The following is a 7869-nucleotide window of genomic DNA, read 5'->3' as shown; positions in this document are numbered from 1 at the left end:
ATGAGAGGTAAGGTTAACCGTATCAGGTATCGGGAACACCAGCACCTGAGCCTCCCTCCACAGCCCGCCAGGCAGGCCTCCACCAGCGGCTGGAAGCGGAATAGAACGCCGCTGATATTTTCACACGGAAAGGGAAATGTAAGTAGCGCTAAGCTCATTATATAAGTAGCACTACGTTCATCATATAAATAGCACTATGCTTATCATATAAGTAGCACTAAGTTCATATAAATATCACTATGCTCATTATAGACTTATCACTATGGTTATCATATATGTAGCATTATGGTCATAATATAAGTAGCATTATGCACATCATATAAGTAGCATTACGTTCATATAAGTAGCACTATGCTCATCATACAAGTAGCACTAAGCTCATCATACAAGTAGCACTAAGCTCATCATACAAGTAGCACTAAGCTCATCATACAAGTAGCACTAAGCTCATCATACAAGTAGCACTAAGCTCATCATACAAGTAGCACTAAGCTCATCATACAAGTAGCACTAAGCTCATCATAGAAGTAGCACTAAGCTCATCATAGAAGTAGCACTAAGCTCATACAAGTAGCACTAAGCTCATCATACAAGTAGCACTAAGCTTATGTAAGTAGCACTAAGCTTATGTAAGTAGCACTAAGCTTATGTAAGTAGCACTAAGCTTATGTAAGTAGCACTAAGCTTATGTAAGTAGCACTAAGCTCATCAAGTAAGTAGCACTAAGCTAACCATATGAGTGACATAAACTCATATAAGTAGCATTAAGCTCATATAAGTAGCATTAAACTCATATAGGTTGCATTAAGCTCATCGTATGAACAGCACCAAGTTCATCATATAAGTAGTATTAAGCTCGTCACTTATGCACTAGGCTCATCATATAGTAGCATTCAGCTCATCATATAGTAGCATTCAGCTCATCATATAGTAGATTCAGCTCATTATATAAGTAGCACTAAGCACGTCATATAAGCACTAGGCTCATCATTTAGTAGCATTCATCATCTTACCCTGCAGCCTATGTAGGTAAAGATTGAAATTGAAATTGAAATAAGTTTATTGAGGTAAAATACACACAAAGGGATGAGGTAGCTCAAGTTATTCTCACCCCGTTCAATACATCGTGTTAATACATACACAGACACACATCACAAGCAATAAACTTTATTATAAATTTTAATTTACAAAATAATGTTTTATAGACAGGATTAAGAGCCATCCCATGATAGGGTTTGCTGGTCCCGCATAACTGGAAGGGGCGGAGACAAGGACAATAACCCCGCGAAGTATGAAAGACGCGGGACGCAAGTCCGGGCGTCAGTGGCGCCAAGCCTGGCGCACCGCACGCTGCGTCTTCTTGCAGCACCTCACTTCGTCTCTGACCTCGCCTGCTGCCTCAGGTCACCATCACTCACATTCCCCTCCCCAACACCGTCCCCCACACTCTTCCTAAGTCCCGACATCATTTTCGCTATCCTACTTTATATGCCATAAGACCACTCACACTTTGCTGACAGATACAGCGGCTGTCATCAAAGAATTACTGACCGTTGAGGAAGAGAAGATTTCTGACCTTCAGTGTGTCCCGGTTGCCTGTTTTGGTGCCTATTGCTACCACCTACGCCTATCCACCTACCACCTACGCCCAATTACGCCCACTGTGCCACTGAAGACAGGTGTCGTCAGTGTCCGCACCCTTGACTATCAGGTGAGCTACAGGTGACTGGCGGAGATATTATTTTGATTGTCACCTTCCACGAGGTGGTGCGAGATTATTGGTGTGAGGGATTTATGTCTTATAAATAATTCTTACATTGTGTTGACTTCAGAGCTGTATGGATTTAATTGATCGTTATTAGGTCAGTCACGAATGAGCAAGTTATTTTGTAGATAATTCCCCACACAAATCATGTAAAGGCTTTATATAAATTATTATGTGCACCACGAATACTCCACTGTAACTTGGTTCAAATGTTCTTTATATAAACAAGTATTATTATTATTATTATTATTATTATTATTATTATTATTATTATTATTATTATTATTATTATTATTATTATTATTATTTATTATTATTATTATTATTATTATTATTATTTATTATTATTATTATTATTTATTATTATTATTATTATTATTATTATTATTATTATTATTATTATTATTATTATTATTATTATTAGCATCAATGAGGAGGTAGGAATATATATTAAATACAGTCGAACGTTTTACCATATTTAGATACATCTACATTTATGCAGCTACTGTAGATTATATATGGAGTTACAGTGTGCCTCAATAGCTAGCAATAAAATGCTAAGAAATCCCCATTCACAGGATGGTTACTCATACAGGGGAATGTGATTAGTAGCCTATGTTTACAAACTTTGGATGTAGTAGGAGGATAACCTCTTGAACACGAGAGTGAATTACTCACCTCCAGGAAACTCATCCTGGCAGGTATCAAGAGTCCAATGACTGGACACGGAGTAATGTAGTGTGTGAGCACTGAAAAGGTTAATACTTCGTCCTGTACCCGTCCAAGCGAATGATGCGTGATATGGTTGTGCTTGTGTCCAAAGAGAAGCCTCCCCTAGGCTAGGCCTCTCTCAGAATGTAATCCTCAACAGTTTCCTTACTCCCGCTTAACTATTTACTGCTAGATGAAAATACGCGTGAAGTGTGTGATAATGGCACTGTAGCGTGTGACTGAAACAGCTGTTATTGTACAGCTGTTTATTTTTAGGGCGAATCGCAGTGAATATAATCGCGAATCGAATCGCAAAATCGAATCATTCGCGAATTGAATCGCGAAATTAGGGTGAATCGCAGTGAATATAAGAATTTTAGAGGTATTAACCACACGCGTAATTGGCAATGAATGGTAGGACAGTGATGGAAAGTGAGTAGGCGGTTCTATGGTTTTATAAACCTACGAGTGAAAAAGCAATTTTTTTGTCCTGCATTGTGGCTTGTAAATGTTAGTTTTATGGCCAGCAACTTCTGGGATGATATTTGTTGCTCTGTGTTGAACGTTTTCCAAAGCAGATATTTCATGTTTCAGGCTTAAAATTAGCTATGTGAAAGGAAAGCACTTAGCTGCTAACAGGAGTTACAAGTTGCCTGCTCCTGTACTTACGTGGGTAAACAGCAAACACAAATTAACGCCTTCGCTACCGGCAACAACCAATCAAATCATCATGCCAGAAACTACATATTATATTCGAGCGCTTACAACTCCCATAAGACTAAAATGATTTATAGCGATACTGTAGTAATAACAGTTGTGGGTGATAATAGTAAAAGTAGTAGTAGTAATAGTGAATGTAGGCTTGTGGCAGAAGTAGGAAGATCTATTTAGCATTCACCCACAGTGTGGTAAAGTTGTCTGCTGGAGAACTTCAGTGTCTCTCAGCTCCTTGAATTTCATATTAATAGCATATAGGCTGTTGTCCCTTTATTTCTTTTCAATTGTTTGCGTATTATATCAAGCATGCATCTTTCACTATTTTTTGTAAGTACAGTTTTTGCTTAATTTATTGTTTATCTCGATCCATATGCATAAGTCACTACAGAAAACAGTCGTTTTCTTTGAAATCGCAATACAGAAAACGTGTACTTTAATGTGTTAGGGTACGAAAAATGGGCTTGTGACATCTGATAAGTTTGCATTTATTTATTTATATATATACAAGAAGGTGCAGTGAGTTGTTAAAATGCAGCGCATGACTATAACTAATTAATGAAATACCCCTTGGAAACGTGTGCTTATTAATCGGACACTAAATGTTATTCAATTTATCCCAAAGCTGTAAGTTTAATTTAGTCTGCTGTGCACCTGATTAGTCCAGCCATTATTGTAATAATTTGTGTTTGTTACGAATAGTTTCTATTCCAATAATACAAATCTCAACAGCATTTGTAAAAACGTCTTCTCAAAATATCGTACTCTACATGTGCTACCATACAACTAATCTTCGTTAGCAAATTAATTTAAATATATGCTGGCTTATCTGTGTTTTCCTAGCGAAAAGGTTAGGCTGCAGGCAGCGCGCGGTCTCCAACTGATTTACTCGCCAGACCCAAAATGCTTAACCCAACTGTCCGAGAGCCGCGTAATTAATCGAGCTTGTTGGACCGAGAGCCCCTCGGTCTGTGACTGACTATACTGTAGTGTCTTGCATATTGTTAATTGTTCTGCTAATCAACTACAAAACGTAGAATGCAAAATGAAGCCTTGTACATCGCCTTATGGCATGAAATATATCTATCACGAGAAAGGAGCTAAATATGTAACTAGGCATTTTATACAAAAATGTCACGTTATTGGCGAAAGATAATCCTACTTAATACTATATTTTATCTTAAGCTTTTTTTAAAAAATGAAACAAAAATCAGAGAGTCGCCTCTCGGTACTGCTAACAATATTATTATTATTAGCATTAAATATAATCCCAATAAAATTTAATATCAATTCACTAATCTTTTAAAGAGAAAAGAATTATTAAGCATTAGGTGGAAGGAAACGGGCCCTGAACACATTCAAATTTTTACCCATTCAGACTTTCTCTTTCACACAGCCCTCCCCTCAATCGCCCCTCCCCCCACCCCTCAAACCACTTTTCTTCTAACATAAACGTTGTAGCCAAAACACACGAACACTCCATCCTCCCACGCTGACACAAGCTAACAAACAAACACACACTTCCTCTTCCTCCCGTCTCAAACTCATGCAAACGAGTCAAGTGAATGCGAACAAAAAGTATAATGACTGTGTGTGTGTACCTATGTGTAATTACCTAAGTGTAGTCACTAGGTCACAGGATGAGGGCGTGCATGCGTGCGTGCGTGCGAGCGTGCACGTGCTCTCTCTCTGCTCTCACGAGAGAGAGAGACATAGATATATAGATATTGATTGATTGATTGAGTGATTCCCAAGTGTGACCGTACAAACAAATAAGTTTTTACAAAAATTATATGAGCTAGATGGTTCATAATATAATTTTGTCCCGACGGGCTAGCACACCGGCATAGCAGCATGTACAACACCCCGCAATAGGAAGAAAACTCGCTGGATTGGTCATCCTGTCACTTGTACTCAGACACAGCTGGGACTTGCTTAGTGAACATTTGAGCCTCAAGAGATGTAAGAGCTAGTTTAAGAGTGCGGTTACGACCGTCATTACCAGGGTAGTGATAGGCCTAGAATGGTCTGGTGCTCAGAGTTGGCTGGAACGACGTTGTCGTCTGAAACATGTTTGAAGTCAATGTTGGTCTCTCGTTTTTTGAGGAACAGAAAGATTCTTAGGCTTCTCTAGCTCTTCCTCGCTAGCAACTGGTTATTCCCCAGGTTGCAACCTATATCAGTGGCCAAACTCCCGAGTATCTATTTACTGCTAGGTGAACAGTGGCATTAGGTGTAAGAATACGTTCCTGAATGTCTTGTCTGATCTCAGACTCGATCACAGAACACATTTCGTTGTGAGCCGAGTGCGACATTCAATGTTTTTTTGTCTTTATTAAATAATATGCAATATAAAGATCATATTTACATCAATTTACAAGGGAAAATGCTACATTTATATATATTTTATATATAGTTTTTAGTAAACAAATTTTCCATATCATCACCGAACATGAGCCGTAAACCCCAAATGTTATACTTGATCCTGCCTCTCAAGAACTTCAATATTCTGTCTACTGAGTAACCGTCCTGCCTGCCTATCCACATAGAAAAAAATGTAATCAGAAAGTAGCATAATTGTATTTTTAATTATCTTGCATTTTATGTCAATATGAAACATTAAAAACTCATTAAATCCACTCTAATGCTTGATCCACATAAAGCCTTAAGTGTGTCTCTAATCCAGTTTACAAGAGCAACTTTCTGCTTACAGAAATAAAATATATGCATATTCTCAATTTCAGTATATTGGTAAATTCGGTCAGTCTGTCTATCGGTCTATCGATCTGTACTCACCTAGTTGTGCTTAAGGGGGGTTGAGCTTTGTCTCTGTAGTCCCGCCTCTCGACTGTTAATCAACTGGTGTACAGATTCCCGAGCCTAGTTTTAAAGAGTGACGTCACAATTATGAGGGAATGAAACACAGGTGATGTGGCCAGTACAAGATGTGGCAAGGGCGCAGTGTTTGTGGGGTGACGTGGCAGCAACGGCAAGCGGCACTCATGGAGGACGTCTGTTGTTGTCTCATGTGTCTGTCTGTTTCACACGCTTTCTTTACTTCATCTTAGTCAGGCAAACTTGTTACTCTGCTTGTGTGTTTACTACCAGCAGGATCATTGTTGTTAGTGGTGGTGGACCCCATATCCATCCTTGTGAGTGGTGGTGGACCCCATACCCATCCTTGTGAGAGGTGGTGGACCCCATACCCATCCTTGTGAGTGGTGGTGGACCCCATACCCATCCTTGTGAGAGGTGGTGGACCCCATACCCATCCTTGTGAGTGGTGGTGGACCCCATACCCATCCTTGTGAGAGGTGGTGGACCCCATACCCATCCTTGTGAGTGGTGGTGGACCCCATACCCATCCTTGTGAGAGGTGGTGGACCCCACCACCCCCTATATTTCTCATTTTCGGCTTATGACGACATAAAGTATGTGAATAGTTCTGCTTACAAAGTTTATATTTAGCCAAGTCCAAGTCAGCAGGTGGCGCAAAATCCCAGGTGGTGCTTGTAGTTGAGCCTAACTCTTAATTTAATAGTAGTAACGTTTAGAAATCTGATGGCCTTATTGGATGATCTATTGATATGCGGTTCTTCCTGACTAATAGAATGATAGATAAGAATGGTGTGATTTGATTTTTGCCGCCGGAGGCGAGTCGTTTATTGTGCATCCCATATTCATCCCGTGAGCGGTAGCGCAAAAAGGATTAGAGGGCATAAAAGGTCTTTATCAGACCTCAACGGAGTACTTTGCCAGGGTCGCTTGTTAACAGTTCAAGATACATGTGAAACAGATGAGGGTAATGCCGTGTTAACCAATAGAATTGGAAGGGTAAAATGAGAATAATTCAATGTTGAAATATTAAGTGAATGTGGTGGGCTCCAGGTCCACTACGAGGCTGAGGCTTTCAAAACCTCGTGACATAAACACTTACACCCATGTTTAGAGTTTCTCATTCATAGTGGTACACGATACGTTCATTTTTTGTGTGTAAGCAGTGATGGAGATGATCACTACAGTGTGGGTGCTGTGTTCTCAGGTTCATATGAAGGTGTATCTCGCCTCACTAAACACATAAAACTTTAAAATGTATGGATGGTATCGGATATGAAACAACAGCACTTCCCGCCGTTCAAGTACGTTTATTGAGACAATAAAATACACCTCAAAGGGATAGAGTAGAAAAGAGGGTAGAAATAGCCTAAACAGGCGCTTAGGCTATTTCTACCCTCTTTTCCGCTACCCTCCCCCCCCCACCCTTCCCAAAAGAAACTAATTACATATAAATCCTCATCTGGGACATGTTGCCAACCCAGGTGTTGATGAATCTTGTCAGGTTCTACATGTGATGCTATACAATGAGATTTGAACATTTGCTTAATGCAATTGAACCTGTGAAACCACCTGCTGATCCAAGCGGAAAAAAAACGAAGCTGCTTTATGAATCACAGATTCACCATAATACAGGGGGCTCTTAATACTGATAACAATGACTGGTGGAATACTTGTCACGTGGAGCTCTGGATATGTGCAGCACGTGGAGCTCTGGTTGTGTGTATGTGTCTCAGGCAGAAACGGTGGCCTCTGGCTGGTGTGTTAGCACGTATTGCACCGACGGCGTTTTCCTCTTGCGCCGTCTACCCTATTCGTGCTCTGGGTTTGACGCTTTGGTATAT

The sequence above is a fragment of the Procambarus clarkii genome, chromosome 34 (genome assembly GCF_040958095.1).
Source record: "Procambarus clarkii isolate CNS0578487 chromosome 34, FALCON_Pclarkii_2.0, whole genome shotgun sequence".
In the NCBI taxonomy this organism is placed as follows: domain Eukaryota; kingdom Metazoa; phylum Arthropoda; class Malacostraca; order Decapoda; family Cambaridae; genus Procambarus; species Procambarus clarkii.
This window is presented reverse-complemented; position numbering follows the sequence as displayed.